General features: G+C 42.8%; 1 protein-coding gene across 4 annotated transcripts in view; it reads left to right on the plus strand.

Moving 5' to 3' along the window:
• The first annotated feature begins 2,366 nt into the window (after positions 1–2,366).
• The window catches only part of ZC3H12C (zinc finger CCCH-type containing 12C), a 38,820-nt gene continuing 29,081 nt past the window's right edge, over positions 2,367–12,105 (plus strand). The window contains exon 1 of one of the 4 annotated variants that reach the window (XM_074535200.1): positions 2,367–2,504. The gene's annotated coding sequence lies outside the window, so the exon portion shown is untranslated. Of the gene's footprint in view, positions 2,505–2,656; positions 2,811–3,469; positions 3,612–6,449; positions 7,192–12,105 lie in introns of those variants that run through there. The other 3 variants (XM_026790711.2, XM_026790710.2, XM_074535201.1) reach the window with 3 other exon arrangements.

The following is a 12,105-nucleotide window of genomic DNA, read 5'->3' on the forward strand; positions in this document are numbered from 1 at the left end:
TGTACATTGTTGTAGCAGCTTTGTCATATAAGTACGTAAGCTTTTCCACACAAATAATGGCAGAAGCAGCACAAGATTCTCAGATGAAAAAATATCAGGATAAAAAAGGTAAAAAAATGCCAGGTGAAGGCTAAACAAAGGGCTGACAAACCACCTGGATATTTCAAGGATGTCAGTTTGGAATCAGGAACCATAATGGTGGTTCAGTGGAAGGAAAGGATAAGTGTCTACCTACGAAAGGTATTCAAACAACCAATGCAGAAAGCCAACAAAAAATACACTTAATGTTCAGGATCTTCAAGTAAAGCAGCAGTTATTTAAGAAGATGAAAGGAACAGGCACTGATACTGATGACATTATACTGAAATCAGTTATCTGCTCTGGCATATCTGATATCTCAAGCACAAGGTGGATCAAGAGAGTTTGGGGGGTTGCCTTAGAAGCAGGTTGCTGTGGATAGAAGCACAAAACATAGGTTTCCCAGCCTGAGAGGGTGAGGAGTAGGTTCAATTAGAAGGGCTGGCCAGTGCACTGGACAACTGAAGGAAATAAAGAGCCATTCCCTGAGGCAGAAAATATTCAAATAATGGAAAATGGCTAAAGTGCACAACAATTGAGAAGGCAAAGGAATTCTGAAAAGATGAATGTGCATTTCTTACACTAAAAAGAGAGGTAACTGATGTAGAGCTGTTAATGGAAGTTTGACTTGACAGAGATTGACTAGGAAGACAAGGGAAATCAGAGTTAACACATACAGGAGATCAGTTTTAGAAAAAGTATCATTTATAAACTTTTGCTAGTCTATATTACATTGTAGTTATGCCAATACAAATTCTGGAAACAAAGGAAGTTCTGGTTTCCAAAGGGGGCAGCTGCTCCCACTTTCCCTTTTCTTGCTTTTAAGTACTGACTAATCCTGTGAGTATGTTCTCATTTACTAACAACTTTTTATTTCATTAGCTGACCAGGAAAGTGTTGTGAAAGTCCCAAAGAAGCCATGGAAATCCTGAGTTTCAGCAAAACCTGAAGAACAGTGATGTAGGAATGACTGGGGACATACAATGGGGAAGGAAGAAAGAGATGTGGGAAGTTCTGAAGGCATATAAATCCCCAGCCTCTTACTGTCAAACCCCGAGAAAGTCTTTTAACACTTACAATCCCTCCTTCATAAGAACTATTACCATATCGCGGGTGTGTGGTCACGGAACAGAAAAATCCTGGTTTCTGACTCCCGAGTCAGAATCCTGTTTCTATTTTAATTGAGAAGCAAGTTGTTTCCTAAGGCAATAAGGAGGAAATGAGGTTTTACCAATGAGCAGTGCAGTGACATCAAGCAGCTCTCTTCATTTTGATTAGCCCTCCCATTTGAGCAGACGTAACTCATGGCTATGAGTGTGGTGTTTTCATCACTCACAATGTACTGTAGGTTTACAGAATCACAAGATCTTCTAAACAGGAGATGAGGTCAAAAAGACCCTTTAGACAAACTCAGGAGGAGCTATAGTATACTAAGAAAAAGAATTTAATGTGAAATTCTCGTGATTTTAAGTAGTTTCAAAATCAATTCCATATTGCTCTGTTCCTTCTTATTCTGATAATTGAGAATCATTTTCTCCAGTACTGCAGTGCTTTTAACTGACTCATATGCTTCTCAATCAACAGCAAAGGCTTCCATAATAAGCAGCAAAGTCGCACTACAAGTGTCTCATTCTTTCATCTTGCTTTCACCAATTTCCCCTATTAAATTAATATTCACAGTCCCATTTGGACACCACTCTGGCTCTGAAACAGCATCAGCATATGGGACTGAGGGAACAAGCATTTTGATTTCTTAACTAGAGGCCTCAAATTCCTTTCATACAGCTAAGTAAACTAACCAGGGGTGAGAGGTGGCCTTTTGCATCATGAACTGAACCCTCCAAACTCGTGCCTAGGATGGGGATGAGATCCATAGAAAAAGTCAACTGACTTTGTAATGAATGACTCAAACAAACAAAATCATGACGTCCTTCTACAGACTATGTCAGCTCTAAGAGGGAGGGTTTGTGGAAACATACAGGAAAGAAACATAGCCCTGTGCCTCCACAGTCTTTTGTTGAGACAAATATATCACATTGTTTTGAAAAAATAATCCCTTCAAAGTGGCACGTTGGGCTCACATTTCTGTGTAGAATTTGTGTAAATCGGATGTAAATTTTTTTAAAATTAGCCCATTTTTTGGTGGGTACCAGAGGAGGTTTTTATAAATTCCAATAGTAGAACAGCAGTGGGTAACAATTATATATATATACATATAAATATATATATATATATATATACACACACACACAGACACATTTGCAGCCTGTGAGTAGCAATGGCTGTATGTCTTATCTTGTATACGATATGCTCCATCAGCTACAAGCCGTAATCACAACACCAGACTTTCATTCATATCTTCTAAGCAGCTCCTGGCGCTCAGCCGCCTCGGCAGAAGCACAGAAGGCTGGGTGGGATGGTGAGAGGTAGATTACTTCAACTGCATAAAAGTAACTGCGGGGTGGGAGGAAACATCTCGTAATTAGAACACGGGACGGAAATTAAGGTCTCTACCAGCTCTGTCAAAAAGGGAGTTCGTGATCCTTGGCGGAAAGCTTTCCGACCGCCCTCTCTCCACCTGCACAGCCGGGGCGGTGGGGCACAGGGACACTTGCACAGCGAGCGCCCGTGAGCACCGGGAGGTTTTCTCCGATGGCGGCAGGACCTTTGCGGGGCCGGAGGACCAGCTGCCCAGGCCGCGCCGCCCGGGCCCTCCCCGCTGGCCCCAGCCGGTAACGTAGCGGCGTTTGGGGAGGGGGGCACCGCGGCAACCTTGGCAATTCCCGGCGGGAACCCACGGCGCGGGGGGTGAGCCGCGTCTCTCACCCACCGAGGCCGGCCCGGGCGGTTCCCCCGCCGGGTTTCGCGGCGCTCCGGCACCGGGTGCCCCCCGTCCGTCCGCCCCGGCCGTGGCTGGCGAGAGGCGGCCCGCCGGGGCCCCGGGGGATGCGGGCGGCGGCGCCGCGGCGGGTGAGGTGAAGGCGACCTTGCCGCCGCTCCTCCCGCCCGCAGCGGCGGCTGCCGGCGGGCCGCAGGTGGGTGGGTGGCTGCCGGGCCGCGGGGCTCGGCGGCACCGGGCGGGCCCGGTGATGGCGGCGGGGAGCGCCGGGCCGAGGCTGCCGCGCTCCCGCCCCGGCGCCGCCCATTGCCGGGGCCGGGCGTCGCGGCCCCGTGTTGACACACGCGCCGGCCCTGCCCCCGGCGCCTCCCCGAGGTCGTCCCGGTGGAGGTCGCCCGGGCGGCGGAGGCCGCGGCGCGGCGGCGTTTCCCGGTGAGGGAGGAGACAGCCCCAGCCCTCTGCCCCGAGGGGCCGGCGGGGTCGCCCCTCGCCTCGGCAGGCCCCGTCCCTCCGGAAAGTTTTCCCCGACCTGTTCGCTGCCGATCCCGGCAGGAGCCGCTGGCCGGGGCGGCCGTGCCCCCTTGGCAGCGCCGGGCTGGCCCCGCCCGCGGCCGTGCCGGAGCTGCGGCCGGCCCGGGGACACGCGTACCCGCCCGCACCGGGAGCCTGACAAGGAATTTTAAACTTGTTTCAGGTACTCTACCTACCCTGCCGTTCCCCTGCTTCTAACTTTTGAGGTTGTTTTTGTGGCTGTTTTGTTTTTAATAATTCTGTGAGGAGGGTGTAGATTTATTTCCTCCGCTTTGTGTGAGAGGACAGGCTGCATAATTTGGCTTTCTCTAACCGAACCGCAATATCTGTTGGTTTCACCATTCTCAGATCTGGCTGTGGCTTCTAAGCAGTAATTTCTCGTAAGAATTAATTTTCAGTCACCTGTGTGTTTGGGACGTAATTCTGCAGGCATGTCTGAGTAGCGCCGGGCGTGTAGGGTTGTATTTGTGGAGCGGTGACGCTGTTTTATAATGCCCCGGGGGAGGAAACTCCGCCGGGCTGCGCTTGTGCCGCTCCTTCTGCAGCCGGACCTGGCTCTGGCTTGGTGCATCTGACAGGGCGAAATAAGCGATGGTGTTGCCAAAAGTTGGGTTAAGTAAGTGCATCCCGCTGAACGGCAGGCTACATTTCTTGAACAACAGATGTATTGAAATGTCGTGTTTACTGTGTCTTGTCCTCTTGATCCGTGTTTGCAAAGCAGAGACATAACTCATAGTTGCAGCTCTTAGGGTTATGCAATTAACAACATACTTAAGATAGCAGTAGCACGGTCTTTTGATCTGGAAGGAAAATAAACCATTGAAGTATGTCTGGGTTTTCAAACTGGCAGGGTACTTCCTCTTCCACTGTCTCCTTACTATGTAGCATTTGCCTATATAGCAGGCCAGTGAGCTGACAATAAGACTTCTTCAAGGATTATATTAAATATATCTTAGTGAACTGAATTTTTTAACTGGTAGTGCTCCAGGGTGATACTACACTTCAACAGGGTGTAATCTGTCATTAATGAATCTGAACTCAAGCATGCTGGCATTTTAAAGAGAAATTGTTATATCAGTGTAAAACACATATGCAACAATTTTAGGGAATTAGGGGGAAAATTTTATATTTTCTCTGTCCCTCCTCCCTCTTCTTTATTAATTAGACCACTTACTCTTGAAAATTTGAAAACTTACTTTTTGTTTTTTCCTGATTGGTGCAGTTGAACCAATTCCAAGTATTTCATCTCTCTGCAAATCTTACCATGGTTATTACACCTTTATTACTACGCCAGACTTCTGGGCAGCAGTCACCCAGGGGAGCTGCAATCACCATTACCATCTGCAGTCCTTTTTAAAAGGCAGTTATTATTTATAAGATCCTGATAGACAGAACTCCACTAACAGTATTTTTACACATCTGCAAATCAAAACACGCATTGAAAAATATTGTCTTAAAATGTGAATGCAGAGAAGTGGAGTTTATTGAAGGTATGCAATTTAAAAACAAACCTCATACTCTCAACCTGACAGAGCATGAAGGGATTATCCAGACTTGACTCATCTGTGCAGATTGTGCATTTCATGCTGACTGCTGTGCTGAACAACACTGCTGCAGTGATTTCACTGCCTGCTTCTCTGGGTTGTACCAACCTTTAAAAACACTGTTGGTGTTCCAGAGCTGTGGATACTTTTGAGGAAAACTAGGCTTGCAGTTGGTGAGACTTGAAAATATTGGAGATGCAGTTAGATATTTGGTGAAACCTGTTGACTGGATATTTACTGCTCAGTTTTACATAGGTAAATCAAAAACCTTACAAAATTTTATTTTGTGAGGTCTTACACATGCTACATGCAGTTGAAAGCACTCTTTAAGCAAGCTGGAGAAAAAGCAGTTCAAAGTCAGTGTGAAGTAAAATGAGGAACTTATTTGGCTCAGGTCAGTTTTTGTTGTACTTAGAAATGGCTACAGCTAAGCAACTCCATTTGGTAGAAAAGAGATGTATGATTTAGTTTGACTTCTTTCATTACAGGAGTCATAAAATCTTGTTCAGTATTTTCTGCATCATCTCTCTAACTTCTATCTTAAGCCAGTTACTAAAAAATTTCTGCCCGGAACTAAAGAGTCTGTTATTTCCCCCCCCCCCAATTGTCCTTTATTTATTTTTTAATTAAAACAGAACATAATCTGGATTTTGGTAGCCTCAGCATCCAATGATCAATCTCTTCATAATCTCTATTTTAAATAATTCTTAAAAACTTAAATGCTTCAGAGGGAGTAACAGTAGTAAATAATGAGGAGAGAGATTTATAGTAACTTGGAGGAAGAGTAGAAAACGTGTGATGTAAAACTTCTGCTTTTCCTCTTCTGTAAATATTATTCTGCTGCTTTTGCTGTTCTCTGAAGCAATGTCTCACATGTAGCTAGGTAGCCATAGATAAGAGTTTTTCTAAGTTATTCAAGAGACATTTCATCATTCAGTCATTTCCATAGTGTTTGTTGCCATGGGAGCTAGCCAGCGGCCTTATTAGTGATCGAGGTGATTGCACCTTGCTTTTTCACTTGGGGTACTGAAAACTGTCTGAGCTACTGTAAGAAACAGATGTTGTACAAAAACTGCAGTGAGTTGTTTCTATGAAGAGGCTGAGCCATTTCTGTCCTCGGACTGAAGTTGCAGTGATGCTTTATATCTCTTATATATAGTTGTGTGTGAAGTGCCTCGTGTCTCCAAGCTTGCTAAATATTTACAATAAATGTACTACTTCTACCATATGTTTGAATCAAGAAACCCATTAATTGAACAAGCCCAGATTTTTATGCTTGAAAGAATTGACACTTCATTTTAATTGCTAAATTATATGTTAAAAGTAAACTATAAAAAAAACAGAGGTGAGATGGTGTAATAAGAATCATTTTTCTTACTTCCTGGCCTCAAACTGTAGTTATTTTCAGTTAGAAAATGGATAGAAAATCAATTGTAATCTGCTCATAATTGCTTTCCTGGTAGAGTTATGAAGCATTTCACTCTCTCTTCTTCCCCTCTCCCCCACTCCTTTTTCTTCATCCTTCTTTTATTTTTAATTTTTTTTTCTCACTGTATTTTTTCCTCTGTGTATCCTGTGGAATAGGCAGATCTCCAGAGCTAGAAGGGACTTTTCATTGAAAAGTTCTTCATCTTTAAATGTTTTTGTATAACAGCTTGAGGCTCTGTCAAAAAGCATGTTCCTTACCGAGTTGTTTAGTAGTGAGTAGAAATTGACAGAGGTTTTCATAACCTTAGGGATTTCTGCTTAGATGAACCAGGCATTTCTCTTTTACCTATCAGGATTGATTACTTCAGGTTAGATCACATGTCTTATGTAAAAAGCTTAGCTTGCACTGCCAAAAATCCAAATTGTGTTTTCCTTAGCATGGAGTGCTGGGCTTAACATTTGACACTGACTTTTCACATTCTGCTAGAGTGTTGCACTGCCCATTAAAGAATTATTTTAGGGCTTTGGTAAACTCAAGCTCCATTCTTTCTTGAGTTATAGCTGCAAAATGAGAATGCTTTGAGAGTGTACCTCAAGTTTAAGACTGGCACCTCTACTCTCCCAACTCAAAAGGTCCAGACGAGTTGTTTTCAAAGTTTCCCCTGAGGAGTAACATAGCTCACCCTCTGCAACTGTGAGATTCATCATTCTTCCAGGCTTATGTCATAGTGAGCACCAGACTACCTCTCCTGATGAGCTGACCATTTAAAGGTAATATTTGCTTGATTTATTATACCAGTGTAACACTTTAAAATTTGACATACATCATCCTCCTCCCTGAGAGTGTGGGTGTCTATTTATATATTTATATGTGCATGTGTGTGTGTACACATGTAGATGGATACAGAATAGAATGCTAGACCATCTCAGGTTCTGCTGTCCTTTAAATGTAGAAACCTTCTGTGTGCTCATAAATGTAGCTCCCAATATCTCTGTTTTAGACCAAAGTGATTTGGTTCTAAATTCTTTCAGGATAAAGGTGTTCTTTGCATAAAATTTCTGCAGTATTATACAAAGTATTTAAAATGTATTCTTGCTTAAAATTACAGTTTTCTTCAGGGTGGATAATGAGGAAACTAAAGCTTTGTTAAGAAGGAGGGGATTTTACTTTATGAGAGGTTGGTATTTTGAGAAAAGAGTGGGTAGAGAGGAGGGAGGGGCAAGTCATTCAATGGATGGGAGTGCAGAAAAGTTTAATGGATGTTATTAATCCTCCCAATGGAAGAAATAGAGTAGCTTCTTTTGGTATGAAAGGAATGTCTTGGGAGGAGGTTGAAAGTTGCAGAGGAGTGCCAGAGATTGGAGAATCAGAGAAGCTGGAGGTGTTCAGTAAATGTGACACAGGTTATTGCAAATACCTGAAAAGCATTTTCCTTGCTGTGCGTAGGTAAAGTTCAGAGTCTAGGGAGCATCTTAAAGAGTGAAATCCTTGAGCCCTTTACTGCTTGACAGAAACTCACATGATAATTCCTAAATGACCATTTGTGTGAGCCATGCTCTCCTATGAGCTGTAAAAAGTAACGTGCTAAGTTGTGAAATCAATGAATCAGTCCCATGAAACTTTGAAGTTTTGTGATGAACTGAAAATTTCAGTGTTGCTATGACTTAGACCTTTTATCTTAGGATTAATTAAATTTGGTGGTTTGGCAGAGATTGTCTGGAAAAGGGACAGATTGCCTGTCTTTTGGCAGAAGCTACTTTCCAAGTCTACTTTTGTTCTTTAAACTGTTAACATAAGTAGCTGGTATCTCATTCTTCATCTCTCTGCTCTCATAGTTACCATTATAGTTGGTGCCTTGAGTCTCAACAGGTCTCTTCAATCCTTTGTTATCTGTAAAGCTAATATTTGAATTGATGAGATTCGATACATGGCTTCATTATTGATGAGGGACAGTTCTGTTATAAGAAGTGCCATAAACATTCGCATGGAGATCTCAGCTTTATCTTAGTGGAGAGCCTTAGAGCCTCATAGCTTGCAGCAACATCCCCTAAGGCTTTTCCGCCTTAAAACATTCAACTGCTTTGGAAACCTCAGATAATTTTTGCTTCAGCAATAATTCTAATACATGCTATTTGTAATGCCAGATACACCTCTGGAAATGGTTTGTTCTGGCTAGGGAAGGACTGTGATGTGCAAGTGCCCAGGGCTGTGCAGCTGGGTTCACAAGTCTCTGTAGCAGCTGCTTCTGGGGTTTGTACTGCCGTTCTTGCTGCGTTGCCAGCTAGGCTTTTGCCATCCTTGCCGAGCTGGGAGTTGGACTCATTAGAGTTACTGGAACTGTCACTGTTGGGATTACAGTCTGGGTTTCTTGAAGTTGTTGAGCATGTACAGCCCATGCTTTCTGGTGAAAGATTAAAATCAGAGTCTTCTGCTTCAGCTACTGTTTCCCCAGCCACTTGTTCACTTCTCTTTTCATAGCTTTTTACTGTAGCTGTTCTGTGGAAGAAAATAACACCTGGTATCATGCATACATTGATGGGATTTTCATCTGGTTCTAGCAAGTCTGTGTGGCTCTTAAGTAGTGCTCACTTCCTGGAGCTTGACCTTACTGCCAGGACTCATTCAAAGTCATGAGTTTTGTGTAGTATAAGTGAAACTTGGTAAACCACCCTTGCCTCATCATTTAGAAGAAGCTAAACTACAGATCTCACTGAGATTTTGTGTGTGTTTGCATTGTGAAATTATGCAGCCAGTTTTTTTCAGGAGTGAGAATAATTGTTCTTTGATAAGTTTTAATGGTGTTGGTAGAGTGCCTGGTCTCTCCCTAAGGTTTTGTACAGTATTTGGTGGTAGTCTGCCATCTGATTTGTTCATAAAACTGGCCACTCCAAGTTTTAGAAGGCTGTGGTAGGACTATAATTCACATGTAATGCCTTGATGAATTTTGGACATTAGTATTTTACAAATCAGTTTGGTTCTGATAAATACATATGTTGCAAGAGACACCTCAGATAAGCAAACTCATTAGTGTGAAATAAGCATTATCATGTTAAAGTTGATCTTTATTGCTACTTCTGTGAGCAGTTTGAATTGTTCATCTGCAGCTTGAATGCACTTATCATTATGCCTGTGAGATCTCTGATGAGAAAATGTTTGTAGTGGACAGACTGAAAACAGACACCTCCAGTGGGCATTGTAAATAGGGTTTAGTTAATCTGCTGACATGAGATCCTTTTGTGGACCGTAAAGCCTCGTCCCTTGATGAGTGTAAGATGATGTTGCAGAAATAGATAATAAGGCTAAATAGGGCATATTAGCAAGAGGATCACCATTGGGCTAAGTGTAGTGATCATTAACCTTTTTGGCATTGGTGAGGTTGTATTTGGAGCATTGAGCCCAGTTTTGATCTCTAAAGGGCAAGAGAAAACATTGCCTTACAGGGACCAGTCTAGTGGGTGGCAACCAGGTCAACTGGGGGCTGGAGTACATTGTGTAATAAGGAGAGACACTGAGAGAGCTGAGTTTGTTCAGCCTGATTTAAGAAAAGACAAAAGGGCATCTTGTTGCCATCTCCAGCTCTGTAACTTGTTTGGAGAAGACAGAGTACTCTGTGTGGAGGCATGCAACAAAAGGACAAGAGGCCACGGTTGGCAAGGTATAGTGAGAAATTCTGGCTGAAGAGGAAGAAAAATGTTGCCATGAGAATACTTACACACTGGGGCAGGTGTTTGGGGAAGTTGTGGAGTCTCCAGCCTTGGAAATGCTCAAAAGGAAAAGACACAGAGCAACCTACTGCAGCTGATCCTGTATTAAGTGGGGGTTTGTTGGACTAGTTGACCTCCAGAGGTTCCTTCCAAACTAAATTATTTAATACTAAATGTTAAAGCATCACCAGTTCTGAATAAAGTATTCCCATTTGCATGTCTTTATCAGATCTAACTTCATGACAAGGACTTGGAAAAACAAAGTATGAGCACTGGGGGCTCAGAAGGGCTCAAAATGTTAGCCTAATTAAAGAAATGTGTGCATGAATTCACAGGTCTAAAATCTAGCTGGCTTTTCAACCAAATACAAGAAAATTTGGTCAGCAGTATTAATTACTACTTTAAAAGCTGCAAACTTCTGAGCCCAGGATGACTCTGAGACTACAAATAGCTGGAAAAATTATGTGAAGTCACAGACACAGTTTGTCTCTTTCTGATGTATTAGGTTATTAAACATGAGCAAGCTGTTTTATTAACGTGTAAGATACTAGGATTTCAAAGCCTGTATGTAGCTCAGTGTGGAGACTTTCTGATGGTCTTTCCTGAGTTCAGGAATACAGTAAATCTGAAGAAAAGCTATACTTAAATGACAGGTAATAAGATAGACCTCTGTGCAGCTCTTTTCTTTCATTCCAAGAATCCAAGTTCATTTGGAACTTTGATTTGCAGCTACAGTAACCCACTTTTTGTAAGATGTGGCTATTGTTGCCACTTGTGAAGTCTGTTAAAAGCTTCCTCAGAAAATAAGAAACAGCTATGTGCCAAGTGTGTCTTTACAAACCGCATGATCATCTCCGTCTTCTCTGATTCTTAGCTTACTAAATCTGGGTAAAACATTGAACCTTAACATGTTCTTTGACTCTTTCATCCCAGTAGAGAATAAATGGCAAAGCTGAAAGTCGTGCAGAAAATCCGCTGCTGGCAGCTCTCTTGCAGAAGGCTCCAGGCCAAAAAGACAACTGCAGCCGTGTGGTACAGGCATAGGAATTGTGTCTCAAATAAGCATAACACTGTGAAGCCATTTAGGGCGACACAGAGTCCAACCAACACCTTGAACTGTGTCCAGGAACCCTGGAGATTATGGGGCTCCATTGCCAGCAACATGGCCTGAAACGCAACCTGGCCATGTCTCTAGACAGTTTGAGAAGCCTCTTTTTCCTCTGACAAACCTTTCAAATTCTTAACAATAGTCTGTGGCAGAGATAAAAGATATTAAGTTGACTAGCTAAGTGTATTTAAATGAAGAGAATACTTTTTTTCACATAACCATGTTAGTTTTGTAAGAGGATTTTCTTCTGACAGAACAAATTTGAATAAAAGTACTTTGCTAAGCATGATGGTATACACTTTGTACAGTTGTAGGCATTGTCTGGCCACCCAGTATTGTCACAGGGAAAGTTAATTAGACAGTTCAAATTTTCCTGCTCAGAAAGCATCCAGACAACGTGACTCTTTCTGGAGGTGGGAGGAGATCAAATCTGACATGTATGTACTGGTGGAAACTTTTTTTCCCTTGAATACTTTGTAGCTTTGTGTCTCCTTCAATTCGTAAATAATAAAACTAAAAAATAAAAAAGCAGTTGCAATCTTTAAGTGAGCACTGTTCCCCCATTTGTTGCAGAAATAGACAGTGCATTTCAGACTTTATGAGATGGTGTTGATGAGAGCAGTTGTCCAACAGCCACCTTAGTGTGTAGAAAGGGGTTTCAGTGCTTTCTGGCTTGCAAACCCCTGAATACTTTCCAGCAGAGCTTTGTGTCTATTCCCAAAAACCCCCCCAAGAATTTCTGGCCATGTGACTTACTATCCTTGGAAACAAGACTTCTGGGATTGTCCCTCTGTGTGCATGCTCTGGTGTGCTTGTGCAGGTGTGGTTACAGTGGCTTGTATGTTTGTGCTGGAGTTTAACCACGTTTGGAT

This window comes from Zonotrichia albicollis, chromosome 2, assembly GCF_047830755.1.
Source record: "Zonotrichia albicollis isolate bZonAlb1 chromosome 2, bZonAlb1.hap1, whole genome shotgun sequence".
Classification (NCBI taxonomy): Eukaryota; Metazoa; Chordata; class Aves; order Passeriformes; family Passerellidae; genus Zonotrichia; species Zonotrichia albicollis.